The sequence below is a fragment of the Anser anser genome (genome assembly GCF_964211835.1).
Source record: "Anser anser genome assembly, chromosome: 9".
NCBI lineage: Eukaryota > Metazoa > Chordata > Aves > Anseriformes > Anatidae > Anser > Anser anser.
The window spans coordinates 10,015,323-10,033,870 of record NC_139729.1 but is presented as its reverse complement, the minus strand read 5'-3'; the positions used below and the strand labels follow the sequence as shown (position 1 = coordinate 10,033,870).

The 18,548-nt window shown below is 42.7% G+C and overlaps 1 protein-coding gene across 11 annotated transcripts in view; it reads right to left on the bottom strand.

Annotated features, from left to right (window-relative positions):
* PER2 (period circadian regulator 2) overlaps positions 1–15,826 on the bottom strand; it is a 47,243-nt gene extending 31,417 nt beyond the window's left edge. For 2 of the 11 annotated variants that reach the window (XM_083849289.1, XM_083849293.1), the window contains exons 1-4: positions 15,708–15,826; positions 8,561–8,615; positions 7,592–7,645; positions 5,016–5,700 (exon numbers count right to left, since the gene is read on the bottom strand). The gene's annotated coding sequence lies outside the window, so the exon portion shown is untranslated. The remainder of the gene's footprint in view (positions 1–5,015; positions 5,701–7,591; positions 7,646–8,560; positions 8,616–15,707) is intronic. The other 9 variants (XM_083849292.1, XM_083849299.1, XM_083849290.1 and 6 more) reach the window with 7 other exon arrangements.
* Between the last annotated feature and the right edge of the window lie 2,722 nt (positions 15,827–18,548).

The window sequence follows — 18,548 nt, the reverse complement described above, 5'->3', positions numbered from 1 at the left end:
TTTCCAGATATTCTACGTTTGTTTGAAGTTTTTCAGAGAAAATACTGTTCTCCTCCTTCCTTGGCTAGAGAAATGTGCAAGATAGCTACTTTCATTTCAAAGATGAAGCATAGTTTCGGGACATTTAAGCTATCAGCAATGGTGACAATACTTTGTATCTTTCTATACACTTTATATATAGAGATGTATTTTTCCAAACAAGATTTTATTAGATCTCCATTACAAGTAGTAAAAAAAACTTCAGGTAAAAAAAATACCAACATCTCACTACTGTATCTATTCACTTCAGGTCTGCTAACGCAGATCATGTAGACATCCAGTTATGCTGCTGCACTCAACAGCAGTACACAGACAATAAATTATGCTTTAGTGCTCTAACAGTGTTTTTTTTTCTGGATTAAGTAAGCCACTTCTGTCTCAGAAATTACAGTAACAGTATTTACTTAGATGAAATTCCAGTATTATTTCACAACGGCACATACTCTGGTGGCCAATGATTAACTAGATCAGACATTTCATCTCCAATTTAACCTCTGCTGTAGATGAAAGCTCACATTTTCACTTGCCTTACCTACCTCCACATTTTAATGCAGATCTGTCCCTGTCTAGAGTCCACTCTTACTATCCATACTTGTAATGAGCCCGACTGGAGGTGCTGCAGGTCAGTGGTACCCATGTTACTATCTGCAGCATCACAAGTAACTATACAACTAGCTTTCTCTGCTAGTGACTGAAAACACTAAAGGAAGAGTAAATACAGAAGGTGGCACTGGGGAAATACCAAACAGGCAGTACATAAGGAAAAAAAAAAAACTCGTGTTACTGTACAAATAAGGAGCATTTTATAGAGTGTTAATCCATTCCCATCCAGTAAATGCTCTTACTACTGCAAGTGTTGTATTAATATGAGCATCCACCTGCTTAAAAAAACTCTTAAGAAACCACTCTCTCAAAAAGCCACTTGTGTGTGATCTGTATTAATATTTCTCAGAGGGCACTGAGGTTGTGAAGTTCTGTGGAGAGTTCAGTGAGCAAATGTACTCCAGCAAACTAATCAGCCAGCAATGGGATGGCCTTTGACCTTCCCTGTAAGGTTAAAGGTGAGCTTGATGATCCATCTGCAGCCTTTTGCCCATTTCAAGTAAATGCCTTATGCACATCAAAATTACACAATGTAACCCCATCATGATTTTCCATGAATGGAAAAAGACAGCCAAGGCATTACCTGAAGAGAAGGCCCCACAGTGTCACTCAGGAATTTAAGGTGAAATCTAGCATTCCTCATACAGTATTTTTTGACTAATGCAGGGGCTTTGCTTGTATTTTTCTGACCAAGAACTACTCACAAAGAGCTTAAAATAGAAGAGAAAACCATGCTGCTGTAACTGAAACAGCACTACCAGCTGATAACCTACGTCACTTTTTTTTTTTTAGAGGTAGGAAAAAATGCTCTTAAAAAAAGCACATGGGCTACTATACTTAAATCTCTTAAAGACAGCTATATACATCACTATTGATGGATTCAAAACCATGAACTGCCAGAAGGCAAACTATTAGCACAGCCCTAAATACGTCACAGGTAAGCAGTCCAATATTACAGTAATGCATAAGTCTGAAAATTTGCACTATTTATGAGAAGGGCAATGATTATACCACAGCTTTCCTACTCATATATAAAATGTTTGCATTCAGAGTAAGTGTGTGAAACCTTCTCTCCGGAATTCTGAAGCCAAGGAGTATTATAAATGATGCAATATTCTCAGTCTCAAGAGTTGCCTGCAATTTATTTATTTATTTTAGGAACAAGCTTTCTTTCCCCAAAGTCTTCTCTCTAATCTTTGGAAGTTTAAGAGTCAATCAAAATTGTGCCATAAGCAGAATGCAGAGGTCTACGGTTTTAAATTCTGAGATAAGCAATTTTTTCTACCTCCAAATGTCATCCATTCTCTTCTTTCCCTGACATCTAAGCTAGCTCTGCTGGGTATCTGTAACTAATTTCAATAGTGCTTTTTTAGGTGGGAGAGGATTGCTCTCAAGAATATATAGAAGCTTTGCAGTGACTTTTGAGGAATTTCACATGCCTCCTTGAACAAGAGCTTATTTATTTATTTATTTTAAAGCAATGTGTTCAAATTAAGAGAATCACTAACAGACGAACTAGGTACTGGTCTACAGGAAATATCATGAATTTTCTTCCTCTTGACACCTGACAAAAATTTATGTGAGGAAATGCTTATGTTGTGTGACATCTGTCTCTAGCTAGCCACCCGCCAGAGCTTTTGCAGGCTTGTGCACAGTAAGTAGTTATGTGGGAACAACACAGATACATTACACTGACTACAATTTGGAGCCCAAGGACAATGATAAAAATAAGTATCCCATTGATGAAGAAGAAACAGGCTCGACCTTCCTTTTAAAAGCATGTTTTGAGAAAAGTTGCCTCAGCTCCTGGTAGTTTTCATCCAGGACTGGAAAATTAATGTCACTGAAAAAAAAAACAGTCTTGCAGAAAGTTTGTTTCAAAGAAAATCTCAAGAGCCTCCATACCATAGATATGTAACAGAGTAAGGAACAGAGAAAGAATAAATGGGAAGGAACAAGAAAAAAATATGACACTTCCAAGGGTTTTTGGGGAAAGCCCTGAGGCATTCACTGGCAACACTGCAATCTCCCTAATGAGACAGACATTAGCTAGGTCCACAGTTAGTACAGAACTGTGCAAGAGAGACAGTATTTAAATCCAGTCATCTTTGACTGCAACATCATGAAGGACCCCCTCAGAAAATCCCCAATGAAGAAAATTTGTAAGTCCATACGGAAAGGTGTGGAGGTTGGGGTATATGAAAGAAGGTAGAAGAGCATTTCTAACCCAAGAGCTTGTGTAATAAATAATAAAAGATTCCAAGAAGTAGCAACAATAATATATGACCAATTAGGAGAGATTCTCTAGGAGGTTGGAATAGCTGTGAAAAAGAGAAAATCAATTACCTAAAATGCCAGGCAAAGAACATGGTGTAGGCTAAGAAGAGACTGTTGGCTCTAGCTAGACTTTACTAGCAGACAGAGGAAAACCTTAAGAACATCTGCATGCATATGCAAGCACCATGCAAGCACTTCAGGAGTACAGAGGGTCAGTCAGCCCCAAGAGATTAATTAGCTTTGAAACTCATCTCAGTCAAAATTCCGAAATAAATTGCACATATTCATTCCACTTACATGCCTGAATAAATTTCCAGTCAATAACCAGATGAGAATGAAAAGGTAAGAGCAAGCCTGCTCGCAGTCTGAGGACCTTGCCTGTTACCCAGCTTGAGGAAGCTCCCTGCACACCACGCCAGGTTTGTAACAAGCGCAGACTGTCACTTGGGGACAGAGGAAGAGCTTTCTTAGGTTTGAGCTTGAGAAATAAGTTAACCCTGCTTTTCTTTCTTTACTTTCTGCTATGTCTTTCTAAGCTTCTAAAGGGAGGATATTTATGTTGGCTCTCTGAATAAAAACTTCCATTAATCTTAAATTGGCACCAGTTAAGCTTGATTTTAAGATAAATGGCTCAGAAAAACCATTCTATTCATCTAGACAGAGCAAACCTCTTAGAGTCGCTCTGTCAGAGTCTAGAGCTCCGAAGACACTGACGCTGTACGGAAAAGGCAATATAATTCCACCGAGCGCCAAGAACAAACATAGGCCAGGCTGGATGTGCAGAAAACATCTTCCGGCTACTACTCATTAACCAGAAAAGCTTTACTCCCACCATAAGACAATGGAAAGAGCCTGAACTTCGGTGGTGCCAGAAGAACATGTCAAAATATGTATGGGCAAATGCTTGAAGAAATAATGGTTTTGTGCTTTTGAAAAACCTCTGAAGAACTTGGGTCAGGACTGTAGGATACAAAGAAAACAAATTTCTTTTGATACTGCCCTTTAAACAAAGTCTTGTTTCAGCACAGATCTGTTTACTTTCAAAGATCTTTCCTTTTAAATGCTAGAGATTTTTTTTTCGTGGGGGAAAAAAATGCATGCTAGCATTTAAAGAATTAAAGTGTTATAATCCAAAGCCAGAATGAACTAATTCAAGAACTGAGCATATCCCAAGACTGACAGTTTGCCTAAGTTTGCCATTAAAATGAACAAATGAACTTACCAATATTCAAAAAAATAAACCAACAGGCACACCACAGTTTATGAATACAGTTTAGTCATGTCAGTGATAGGGGACAGTAACTGCGTTAGGATCAATAGGAATCATTCCTCATGGTCTGGACTTGAGTTTACTCGATACCTTAGCAATGAGAATGTTTTCCACATATCTTCTGGAGGACTGCTTGGCAAAATGGCAAAGTTTTTTTATTTGTATGATAAGCAACTAGCACTGATTTAATTGTATTATGCAGTTCCAGAAAAAATGGAAATTAATGTCTACAATGAATGCACTCTCCCTGTGCAATTAGACTGTAATTGAGTCCTTGGTAATAGCAAAGTGTCAGAAAAAAACCTGTAAACAAACAATCTGAGAAGTAACATGTCTAACTGTACAACTTCACCAGCAATAAAACTAAGAGCTTCACTTTTTGCAGCGGCAGAACAATTTACAAAATATCTTCACTAGGACACATTTGGAAAATGGAGCAAGAAAAAAATTGCAGTATTTTCAGATTTCACTATACGAAAAATAACAAAAGATGTGTAAAAATTTCCTGCAGGACTAAAGATACTAAAGAAACCTGCTTTTTGAATAGACTCCTCATCCCACTGCAAGCCATCATAAAAAAAGTTTGCTTTTTTCTTAAGAAGGAATGAAGTATAAGCTAGAACTTTATAGCAATTTATCAATATATCAAATCATCATTAACATCTAGAACAACACAAATACTTTACAGAATTTGATTTCATAGCATTCGTTTCATAATTGTTAATAAAGATCCACCTTCAAGTTCAACAAAACCCTCAGTACAGGACCATTAGTTAAACAAAAGCAAATATCTTTAAAGAGGTGATCCTATTTAGCCATCACTTACAGCTGCCATTCACTTTACAACAGAGGAACTGGCCAAGACAAAGCCTTTATCCAGAGCCATCCAAGTGCCAGACCCTGAAGTTATAGCAGCATCTATGCAGGAAGAGATCAGTACAAGCATCAGGCCAGGCCCTTGCATCCGTAGCAAAGATGCTTGCATCTACATTGCTTTCTCAGTGGAAAAACAAACAAAACAGCTCAAACCTCATTATATGAATAACCACACTTAAGCTAAAAAAATCTCTCTGCTTCAATTCAATAATGCAATTCCCAGTTTATATCCAAAAATAGTTCTGAATGAATATGTGTATGACTGAAATCACAGTTTAAGGTAAAACAAACAGAACAATATATCTTCTGCATGAGGTCTAACGGAAAATAAAAGAAGTCTTTCCATTAACATCAATCGTAACAATTATGCATGTTCCTTACCTGTTTCTTCCTATGAAAAGTTGGTAAAAATGTTTATCAAGTTCCCTCCCAGCTAGCATCAAAAGCATGAAGTGCCTAGGTCCAGAGTCTCCCACATGCATTTAATTCTTGTCTCATCCTCTTCTACTGGAAATCTTTGACCATTACAGAGTCCGGACACCTCTACAACTATAAAATATAAAAGAAATACCTGGGCCCCCCAACAGTGTCCTCTTCAAACAGATACCAGAGAGATGCTCACAGTTATGCCATTCCTATGCAGATAAACGTTGGTTAAATATGAAACTGTCACCCAGCAGAGGAATCAGATACAAATTTGTGTTTTAAACACTTATGGTCTACAATAAGGTCTTGTAAAGTTTTAAAATAGCAGAACCTTCTACAATAGATAAAATAACTTCTCCTCTCAGCAATAACTTCTCATCCACTATCAGTATGATGTCATACCATGCACATTAAGGTCTGCACAAGCTGACACAACCACTAAGAATGAAGGGCTAAATCCTCCAGTAGAGAACAGCAAAGTGCCCAACGTATTCAACAGGAGGTCCACATGCTTTGGTTTATTTAGAATATCCAGTTTTAAGACTTGATCTAATAAATCTAATCTCATCTACAATTCTGTAGGCTTGCTATGAGGTGTTGGGAGCTGGGGGTCAGCCTCTTCTCACAGGTAGCTAGTGATAGGACTAGAGGGAATGGCCTCAAGTTGCACCAGCGGAGGTTTAGGTTTGAAATTAGGAGACATTTCTTCTCAGAAAGAGCAGTCAAGCATCGGAACAGGTTGCCCAGGGAAGTAGTGGCATCACTCCCCCTGGGGGTGTTCAAGGAAAGGTTGGACCTGGTGCTTAGGGTTTAGCGGGTGACATTGGTAGTATCATGATGGTTCGACCAGATGATCTTGGAGGTCTCTTCCAACCTTAATGATTCTATGATTCAAGTTTTAGGCAGTAAGCAAATTGCAATTCACAGAATGGCTGAGGTTGGAAGAAACCTGTGGGGTTTATCTGGTCCAACACTCTGCTCAAGCAGGGCCTCCCACAGCTGGCTGCCCAGGACCACGTCCAGATGGCTTTTGATTGTTTACAAAACTAACCGTTTTGGATGACAGCCATGTTAATATGCGTTAATTCAAAATGCAGCACATCTAGCAACTGCTAAAGTACATTTGTGTTGGCCAGACTTAAGGAAGAATTTATTCACAATGTTCCATTCTGCATAATGTCACAATGCTGATGTGTTCTGCAAGTCTCAGACTATGGTACAAATCTGTACATATTAGTTCTGTGTTTTACCTTTAGCTTTATCATCAATTGATAAAACAGGATTTAAATAAGCTCTGTATCTCTGGCCAAGAGAAGCGTTAGGAAATAGCTTTATTCAGAGCTACTTTCAGATTTTGCAATTTTAAGCACAGATGCTGGAATGGCTTTTAAACAAAGATCTAACTAGTGTTGGAAGTCAGCTTTTACACTTCACTACAACTAACTCATCTCCCTATATTCCATATTTCCTTTATAAAGTTAAGGTATATCACTAAGACATGCAGAAAATTCACAAGGATTTGCTCAACTATTTTTGAGGGGACACAGCACTTTTCTAGCTTTGTGATCTCCATCACGACACTTTTACACAGAGGCTTAAAGTATACATTTGAAAATATGTATGCTATTCACCGTAGCAACATATCATTTTAATTGCTTATATAGGTTTCATCTACTTAACACATTTAGGAAGGTATTAAGAAAAAAAATCTTGTAACTACTTAAAATTCTCATCATAAGCCTCTCTACAAATTAACAGAAAGCTAAGACAAACCTACATCAAAAGGAGTTTCATCTGAAACTCAATACAAGTCATTCAAGCCAGGGTCTTTCATCAGTCTGAGTAAAACTAGAGACAGTTGAATCTCATCTTCTGGTTTTCTATTATTAACCAGAAGAAATACGCAGTTAACTGAGTAAGCCCAGTTCATCCATCTATGGCATCTGAGGAAAGTCTTTTCCACAGAAAGTCTAAATTGATCAGTATAAAAAGAATATAGAGCCCATGACAACACTTCCTTTGATACTGAGGTGTATCTATTCGGAGCATAGAAGACTTCAACATTAGAAAAGAAGAAACAACCTGTTTTGGGGAACACACCTGTATTAGAGAATCCCAATCAAGTAGACTTTCTGAAGAGCCATGAAGTCACACCTGCAGTATTGAAAAGAGAACAAACACTGTCAGCTTTAAGAACCTATTCAGTTCAAGTTTTGTAGCAGCAGAAAAACTATTTTTGTTTTAATCATCAGGAAAAAATGGGCAGTACAGCGTTAATCCTCAAAAATACTCAATTTCATCTGTCTTGGAATATTACAGTATTACCCAGAACTGCTGTTCCTCCCTCTCCTTCCTTAGGCTAATACTGTCCCGTTATCAGATCATATATAACAAAACTATTAGATGATGTGCCTCCTCCATTATATGACGATCTATTGGGTTTTCTTATTCTACCACACATACCCCACATGCGTTATAATAAGCTTCTTCTTTGTCATTAGCTTCTAACACATTGAACAGAAACATGCATAACTCAGTAGCTCTGATGCCATGTGTTCAGTTTCTTGAACAGAGATTAGAATAGTACCAGTCCATTACAAAACTGACCAAAAACATTGTTGGAAGCGATAATCTGCTTTCCAAATCAAATCTTATATGAATATTTTCCTTTTTTTTTTTTCCCTCCTGAACTATCATCCTAATTATCTGAACAACGCGAACAACTTTGTTTTCTGGACCCCAGAATTATTAAGACTCCTTAACACACCTTCAAGAGACTGGAATTTATCAATAACTATTGTACAGCAAACAATGCAGATGTAGCACTGGATACTGGATGTTAGACTGAGTAATTTCAGTGTCCTAACAATTTAGAAAAGTCACATCATTTCTGGGTGCTCAATGATTTGTGAAAGTCTTTAAAAACATACTATCCTGACTATCTTTTCAGTTCTCAGCACTCTGACAGACTACAGCTCAAGGGAGCTATCCAAACCAGCAACAACAAAAAATCAGTTTAGAATAAACTAGAAATCAGATTCTTGGGGAGATCATAAGACGCTTACTCACCTTAATGAATGTACTCATCAGTCTTTCCAATTCTGAAAGAGTCATCAGTATATTCCTACAAAACAAAGAAGTTTTACATGCAAGATACGAAATAATTTATGAAACATAAATCAGGTCCATTTAATAATGGAATACAAGCCCAACAATGGAGGGTATTTAGTCCACAGATGAAGAGCAGTTAAAAGGACTACAAATACAAAATGAGAGAAAGTGTAGGAGACTTTATTGATCGGTATCTACTATCATAACCTAAGTTCCAAATTTCCCTCAAGCAATACATAGAGTAATTCACTGAATTCTATTCCCTTTGTAAATACAAGAAAAAAAAAACAATTCCATCTCCATAATATCCATTTACTGTTAGAACATTGTTTAGATAGTACAGATATCAGCACAGTTTCCTTCAAAATCAACCGCTTACTCATTTAAGAGCATCCACGCTGAAAATGAGTATGACCTAGTATAAAACGTGGATCACCTATTTGAATTCAATTTGTTTCTTCTTCTACATACTACAATTTTGAAACATTTCACCACCAAAACACCCATTCCAAATTAGCCTTAGGAGATAAAAAAAATGCTGCAGAGCACCAATTCAACTGAGTGAAAGTACTGACATCACGACCAAGACTGGTTTCACATTCCAAAATACAGGTACGCATTCTTAAAGCAAAAGTTGTTCTCAGCTTAATAAAAAGAGAGAGGCTTCTTTTACTTACATCCAAAATATATAAAATGAATCACAGAACGGTTTGGGTTGGAAGGGACCTCAAAGACCCCGGGCTCCAGCCCCCTGCCCTGAGCAGGGCCCCCTACCCCCAGCCCAGGCTGCCCCCAGCCCCATCCAGCCTGGCCTTGGGCACTGCCAGGGATGGGGCAGCCACAGCTGCTCTGGGCAGGCTGGGCCAGTGTTCCACTAGCCTTATAGTAAAGAACTTCATCCAAATACCTAATTTAAATCTACCTTCTTTTAGTTTAAAACCATTACCCCTTGTCTTCAGCTGCATCCCAGAGAGCCAAGCAGAACAAAAATCCCTCAGAGTCTCCCACAAATGGTTCCTAAATGGACCTACCACCTAAGATCATACCACCAATCACTCCAGCTCCTGAAGCATCCAAACCAACTATTAATTCATTTCCCCTGTTTTAGATTGGTTCTGTTATTTTTAAAGCTGCCTATTTTCTCCATGGGGTAACTAATAGCAGAGTTTGCCTGAGGTAACCTGACAAAGTCAACTCAATCTTACTATGAATAGCCCAGTAGCAGGGCATTGTTGACCTTAGCAAGTTTACCTCACGGAAGGTCAAACAATCTCACCTATGCTGTGCTCACTGACCTGGGCCAGCTCCTGATTCATCACTTGCTCTCCTGGAGCTGTAAGAAGCCAGTCGCAAAAGTAACCCCCAAAAGCAGTCAGGGCAGCAACTCAGCCACCCGGCAGGGACTGTCCTCTTTCTCTGAGGCAAGTGTGCCACGCTCTGCTGGCCCCACCACTGCTGCTCAGATCGCCAACGCGGATCTGGAGCGATCAGCAAACACAAACTGACTTCCTCACGTCTACTCCTTCACCGCGAGCAACAAACCCTGGCACAGAGCTAAGTTCAACCGCCAGCAGGGCGGGCACCTTTTGTGAAGAATAAAGAGGTGCCAACGCAGAAACACATCTGTGATGGACAAGACTGCTGCAGCCCGTGCTGGGATCTTTTGTGAAGAGGCTAAATGCAGTCTCCTTTACCTGTCCCATGAGAGTTTCCAGGCATTGTTCCTTCCAATACTACAATAGGTTTTGTGTACTTTTTAAAGGTGAACTAAAATGCTTTCTATTAAATGTAAATTTAAGGATGTTTGATTTTCTTTCTAAATAGAAAGCTATTTCTGAGGGGATCTGGAAAAGTTATTAAACAAGAAAACAGTGATAAGAACTCTACGTTTGCATAAGTCAACTCTTCTCCTCTACGGGCAAAATAACAAATACGATACATCTGAGAAAGCACTGTCACAGACCGGAGGGAAAAATTAGCATGCTCCACCATCCAGTTATATATTTCACTACTAAAGCAGAACTGTATTTCAATTTTACTATTAGGTGAGAACTCCTCTCCGGGGGATGATGACAGCAGAATTGCACCACGTTGTATTACGTTTACAGAAGGTTCAGGTGAGTGCTGCTCTTTCAAGATGACTACAGCTCATGCCTGTTACTGCAGTCAGAATGGAAGTCCCATTCTGGAAGACTCTACGGCAAGTCATTAATACACCCCACAAAGCACAGTCACCTAACAAACATGATGTACTTGTCCTGCAAGCTGGATATATTAGTACAGAGACATAAGAGATCAAATCACCCAGGAACCCATGGCAGAGATGTAATTGAGAGCAAAGAAGTGCTTTATGTACTGAAGATCTTTGTACAATTAAAGAAACAAAGGAGCAGAAGCATAAAAGTACATGAAATAAGGTCAAGCACAAAAGTCATACCAAGATACAAAAGAGGGAAGCAATAAGGAGAACAGGTAGCACGACCAATGAAAAATACAAGTACTGGACATCCTGAACACTTCATCTTGTATCCCTAAGCTTCAATTATGCCAAATACAGGTGTTGTTTTACACAATTTAAGGACAGCATGTTGGAAAGATGGTATAGCATTGGTTCTACGTTAAAAATGCCAGTTTGACACACCTATACAAGGAACTCTCCAACAATTCTATCTATAGAAAAAAAAAATCAAGCACTAAAAGTTACCACAATATACTCAACAACAGCTGAAAGCAAAACCCCAAAGCCTTTCCCCGTCATTTTGGCATACAAACACACTCTCCTCCCCCCTGTCGCATCTTTTCAGGATGAACATCAGTCCGTCCTGCCCAGAACTTCTGCAGTCATGCTCAGTACTAGTACTCCTTGTACTCCTGCGCAGAGAAACGGGCTGCTCTGTTTCTCAGTTTACTTGTCATGTATACGGCATGGGAAGTCTCTATCCCTTCAGCAGTAAAGCTTTGCTTTCTACTGGGAGAAAACGAAGAAAAGCAGATCATACTCCATGGTTATTTATCTCAAGAGAGGTAAAGCTAGCCTTATTTCTTACCATGCCCTGGAAGTGAAGTCATTTAAACCAGACTACCAAAACAAGCCAGAGGAATCAGAAGGCTTCTCTAAGACTTCCACATACTATTTCAGCAGCATTTGAGCAACAGCTGAGAACATCTGTACAAAGCTTTTCTTGGTCTTACAGTGGCTCTCACTCACACAAAAAAAATCTCATAATCTCACTGGTGTGCATGGTGGCGAACACACACTCCCAACCTATTGCCCGTGCAGCTTGCAAGAAGGTCGATACACTGCTGCTGTCCGTCAGGAACTCGGCAAGAAGCACAGACAGCCACATAAGAGAACCTTGTACCGGACTGGTACAAGTCTAACGCAGGCAGTTAGACATAAAGATCATATCTACACTTGAAGGATAACCTTTGAAATACCAAACAGAGGCACAAGAGCCTGATCTGCCCGTGTACTAGCACTGCGGGCAGGCAGAGCACAAGCAGGCTGCACAAGCATGCCTGCCCAGTGATCTACTAAGCCACTTACTGGAGTACCAGATCACCGCGCATGTGCTCAGACATGTGGATTCCCATGTGTTCGGGTGCTTCCCTGCCACATGGCGTTGCTGGTTCACTGCCAGCAGGAACAGATCGTGCTCCAAAGAGTAGCTTCTGAGCTTCTCCTCCGCCTCTGCAGGCATACCCAAACCCTCTGATCCTCCTTCATTTCAGTCTTCTGCCACTCCGTCTTTCGCAAGACTGGCCAGGGGTCACAACATCTCCCAGCAACAGATCACAAAATCAATAGCCCATGAAGTGTGTTTCTGACAGCCACCTTCTCTTCTCCCACACCCTCTAAACATGCTTCACAGAAGGAAGTATTTCACCTGTAGCTAAAAAAAAATAAGCTTCTCTCTGCTTGTCAAAAGGTGGACTCATTCTTGACTAGGCAACAGCCAGGAAGCCAAAGGTTTGCCTTACTACCAACAGCACAAGAGGGAGCGACATTCTGGCCCCACCACGGTTGCATTTCAGCTCAGGGAACAGTTGGGAAGCGGGAGAGGGGTCAGGCACCTTTACGCACTACACAAACCATCAGCAAGCAGCATTACTATTTCCCGCACCCAACATCACCTGTACCAAAACCACAAGTCAAAGCCCTTCAGAATCGCAGAATTAGTATCTGTTATTCTTTGTGATATAATTGACCTATTTGCTGTTCAGTGCTTGACAAGAGAGGTTAACATAATAACTAGTCAAGCAGTTTCAAACTTGCGCAACGGGGACATAACTGGATGCGGACAGTACGAATGCAGCAGGATAGATAATGCAGCTAAGAGTTTCTGTAATCCACCGTCCTCAGACAGGAATTCTAGGCCATGCAACCGCCACTGGACACTAAAATTCCTTTTCAGAAACACCTGATTATCCAGTAATTATGATGTGGTAACGGTATCAATATAATGCAGTGGCTACAGCACACTCATGCCAAGTGTTACACAACACCCCAGTAGGAACATGACGTTCCCTTTTAACATAGGCCAACAACAGCAACCCTATATAAAACACTATAGTTGATCTAGACTAGTGATAATTTACTTGCTCTACTGGTTAGTGACAATTTACTTGCTTTTCTACTACACCACACCAAATATACCTCATCCCACAGTAACTTGCCCATGTGCCTATACTTTAAAAGGTTAAAAAAAATCTTTTCTACAGCAAAGTGCATTTTAATATTGTAAAGGTGTTAGAGGAATACAGGTGTGGCAAGAACCCAGGAAGAAAAAAATTGGTTTATCAGTCTGCATCTAAAGCAAACACTTCCTGGTCATAACAAAGTCTGAGGTAAAAGAAAAGTCTAGAACTTTTACTCCACTTACTCTGATCTCACACTGTGGCGCACACACAAAAAAGTGATTTTTCACAGGGGAAATTTATTACTATAAAAGTGTACTATCCAGGGACAGACTCAAATAAGCTTATTTGAAAGTTGAGACTGTTACATATTTTAATCGTAGTGACTGAGAAAAGAAGTGGGGAAAAGGTATTACGCTAAGCGCTACCGTGATACGCTGTCTCTTTATGACTCCCTGTGGAAATATAAAAGGAATACAAGTAAAGTGTGAAAATGAAGATTACTTATTTTTTCACAGATTGCATTCGTGTTAAAACAAACATAGGAAGTTTACAAGTCATAGCAACTGACAAACAAAAGTGTTGGCAACACCACTTAGTCTCGGGATCACAAACGAATCCAGAAAACTTGCTGAATCTGAAGAAAGTACACAGCAGCCAAAATCCTTCTCTCTGCAGCCTCATGTTCTGATTAAGGCAAGCTAAGTTACAGGGCAGGGCAGCTTCTCACCACAAGGAGCTGGACACTGCTTTACTTGGGTAGTTGGCAGCTTGGGTGTCCTCCCTTCTACCTTCAATTAAACACCTGGAACAGCCCAACACACACCAAAACTGAAGGATATGACTTTCTTCTTTCACCCTAGGCCACAGGTCCTACTTTTTAATTTCGTGTCTAAGATAAGCAACCTGCTCAGACCAGCAGCAGGCCAGAAGAAGGACTCCACACCTCAGGACAGTGCCCTGATCACAAGGCTAACAGCAAAGCCCGCATCAAGTGAGGACACTGTGCGGTCCTCCAGTAAAACTTGCTCACTTTGCAGAAACAAAGCAAGCTGCAGTAAGAAACAGCAAAAAGACCAGAGCAGCATGCAAACACACACAAGCATAAGCAAGAAAGGACCTGATGTTACAGCACAACAATGGGGGCACTCTCGGTGACATGAACCCAGTTCTAGGCCCTGCTCCTGAATTTTGTATTTGAGATCCACTGCGTAAAGTGTATACACAGCACTGGGAGCAAGGGTAAGAAGACTAAGGACAAGTGTAGACACTGAGGCACTCCAGAAGGCATGAAAAGTTTCAGTTTTAGCAAGCTCAATGGCCTCAAGCAATCCAATAAAACTTAGAGACACTTACAGAATACACCACGTGCTTAACTGACAGCTTGGCATACTTTGGTTTAATAAGAAAAACGTATGTTAACAAAATTAACCATTTGCATTTAAGTCAATATTCCTCACTGCCATCACAGTGATGAGTTTGGATTTTACCTGGACAATAATCAAAGGCCAGCGCTAAAAATTTGCTGTAGTTCTGAGAAGTGATAACTAACTTTAACTGTCATCTGCAAAGAAACTCCGTGGTTGAAACAACCGTGGCAACTTGAAACTGATTCTCACTGGACTAAATCAGTTTCTGACTCTGCTTTTGACTTGAGCAGACAGTCTTACTACCGGAAACGTCACAAGATTTCCACCTTTTCTCCTTTATTTGTGAATATGAAAGCAGTAACTACTCAGTGGCAGATGCACAAGCCGGCATGCCTCTGGGTCTTACATCTGGAAAAGAAAAAAAATGAAGGGACCTCTTACAGCCTAAGGGCCACGGCCAACGCACTTCTTGAAAACCCTCCGGACGCGCCGCCCTAAGCAAGCTGCGGCGTTTCCCTCCAACCAACTCCAGACCCTCCCAGCTCCCGCAGCCCTCCCGCTGGCCCCCCGGGGCCCTCCCCCAGCCCCGCAGCGCCGGGCCGTGCCACCCGCCCGCCGCCGCCCCGCTGAGCGGCGCGCACGGAGCCGGCCTTACATAAACCGTTTTGTAACCGCACATGGAGCGGCACGCCGCCGCCCTCCGCGCCCCGCCGCCCCCAGGCGCGGCACGGCCACGGCCGGGACCCGCCGCCCGCCCACCTGTGGCTGCGGGCACGGCGCCGGGGCGACCCCCCCGGCCCGGTTCACCCCCCCCCCCCGGCTCCCGGTGCCGGAGCTCCCCGCTGTCGGCCCGGCCGCCCCCCGGGCCCCGCCGCCCCCGACCCGAGGCGCTGTGAGGGGAGCCCCGGGCCCCGCGGCGGGGAGGCCCCGAGGGGCTGCGGGGGAGGGGGGGGGGTGCAGAGGGGGGCCCGGTCCCGCCCCCGCGGCGGCCGTTACGTAACGAGGGGCCGGGGGCAGCCCGCCCGCAACCCCCCCTCCATCCCGCCGCGCTGCCCCATCCCCAGCCGCGGGGCAGCGCCCGCCGGGCCCCGACTCACCGCGCGTCCCCCGGCCCGGTCCGTCCCGGCGCTGCCCTGCCCGGCGCGGCGCGGCGCAGCCCGGCCCCGACTTCATACAGGCAGAAACGTGACCGGCCGCCCGGGGCCCGCCCCCGCCGCGCCGCCATTGGCCGCCGGAGCGTGACGCCCGCCGCCGAGCACGGCGGGGGCGGGGCGCGCTGCTCGCCCATTGGCTGCGCCGCACGCCGCTCACTTTACATAAGCCTCACGTGTGGCACCATGTTTCCAGCGGCCGCAACCGCCGAGACGGCCCCTCCCCCACCCACCGCCGCCCGCGGAGCCGCCCGTGACGTCAGCGCGCGCCCGGCGAGGGGCGGGGCTTAGGGCGGGGGGCGGCGGCGGCGGCGGCTCCGTGAGGGGCCCGGGCCAGGCCCCGCCAGGAAGAGCCGTGGGGCGTGGGGGCGGGAGAGGCCTCCCGGATCTTCTGTCCAGCCTTCCCCTACCACCAGTGTCACCCGCTAACCACGTCCCGCAGCACCGCGTCCAGCCCCTCCTCGAGCACCCCCAGGGACGGTGACGCCACCACCTCTCTGGGCAACCCGTCCCGGTGCCCGACTGCTCTTTCTGAGGAGAAATGTCTCAAAACAAGCCGAGCTCCCTCAGTAGCTCCGTGGACGTGATAGTTCATCCATGTTCGGAGCCTCCTTTGCCTTCGTGCTCATACGTGGCTGCAAGGAGAAGGAGCAGCGGACGTGCCAAAGCGCTGCCAGCCCTGGTGTAACAGCACTTTCACACTCACTGCATACGTGCAATCACCCCATAGGGTGTAAGGGATAGGGAGCCACCAGGGCTTCCACTGTTTATCTGCAAAATGAGGTTAATACTGCTTCCCTCTCTCGCTGCGGTGTTAGGGATAAGTCCATTAGGTACACAGATATTTAAGCAACTGCTATTACAGAAACAGCTTGTGAGTAAAGCACCGTGCAGTATTTAACTCCTGGAGAAGAGAGGGGGTGGGGAGTGGAAGCATTAAGACCAGATCCTGCAACTGGATTTGTTGCAAAGCACAAGTCAGCTTATCAGGATCCCATTTTTAGTTTGTACTCCTCTGAAGAGTCTAATTTAAAGACTAATCCTAATTAGATATTCTCTGTATAGTTTGGTCAACTTACAGGTCTTAGTGCTTCACATCCGGAACCTCGTCATCTGTTTAAATTCTCCTCTTTAGGGTTGGTTGGGTTGGAGGGATGTAGAATGATGTTCTTGGGTTCCATGGGATAACGTTTATCACGTCACATGCCAAAATTACCTGTCTGTAGCTGGTGCTGAGGGCTCCACCTCTAACCACAGGTTCCAAGTAAGGCACTTCCACCAAGCAAAAACTTTGAGGGCCCGCCTGCCCCCACCTTGTCAGAGTACACACGGGGGGAACTGGAGGCAAACTGTGGCACTGCTCTCGGGCTGAATGAGCTCCCAGAACAACCAGAACAGGAGATACATCCATCACTGTGGTGGAACGTGCCAGTTCTAGCAGGAGAACAGTAGTTACCATCACCAGAAAAAGCCAGTACCTTCTCCAACCTAGTAACAACCAGATGCATCACTTCAGTTCTGCTTACTTTAAAGGAATACTGAACAATTATTTTGGTCAAGCTCCGCACTTGCAGGGAATCAGTTTCAATTTCTATCCTTGACACCTTTTAGTATTTATAGCTTTTTAAAATAATTTACAATAAAAAATAAAAGTTACAGAAACGGGGGAAACTTACTCAAAATGTGATTGCATAACTGGAACCAGTCAAAAAAATTTCCACTGTTCCAATTTTCTGAAAGTTGGAATCATGTACATAGATTCGAGATATTCCAGGCAACACCAGTATGAAATGTCAGGCACATGTCTTCTAGACCAGTGAATATTACCAGTGGCACAATAGCACATATGTTAAGAAACAAAGCGAAAGAAAATGGTTGTAAATTGCAACAGGATAAAATTCATAGCAAAGTGGTTTGTTTTGATTTTAAGGTAACTCTGCTTACTAAATAGCTATTGCATAAGGGTTTTAAGAGCAGAATAAGTACAGTACGTTTCCTTGCATGTACAAAAACAAAAACAAAAAAAAGCACAAAGAAGAATGTATTACAAAAACATGCAAGTGGTTGTGAATTTTTTTCCAGCTTTGTTTATTCTTTTGTATTCAGTTGTAACTCTTGGAACGCAGTGAGAACAAATCACTGATGTATAAATCAAGTCCTTTATATATGTCCATTTGTTTGTTTCACCATATAACACCCCACATCTCACACGAGTATTCATCCGTAGCAGCTTTTGTCTAGAGAAGGGGGTGCTGTACTGCTTTAAATTTTACCTGGCTCCCCCATTTAGTTTTGCAAGGCAACTACCCACTGATGTGAAACACAGTGAAAGGCAGCAGGCTCTCCTACGGAGCATCCATACAGAAGCAGCCAGGTTTGGGCCTTGCAGTTTTCTTTCAAATGCAGAACTAGCATTGCTCAAACTGCACTACTGATACTTAGTCTGCAGATGCTATTGAGTCTTTTCCTTGTCTAGCTCTTTTTTTTTTTTTTTTCCCCTCCAGCACGGTATCTTTCTGAAATCCCAAAAGATGAATTGGTAGAGCTTTTTCTTTTTCCCTCTTTTTTTTTTCTTCTTTTCTAAAAATATTTTACATGGGAAAAAAAGGGTATTTAGGAAAACTTTTTGTGTGTGAAATTCCCCCTGCCTCTAGTACTGCTTAATATTATCAGTACTTTTTTTCCCCTCACAGAATGCTGGACATTTTCCCAGCATCCTGACCAAAAAAAGTTAGAATTTTTGCTTAACAAAAGTATCTTAATCAGTTCTGGTAAGCAGCAACACAT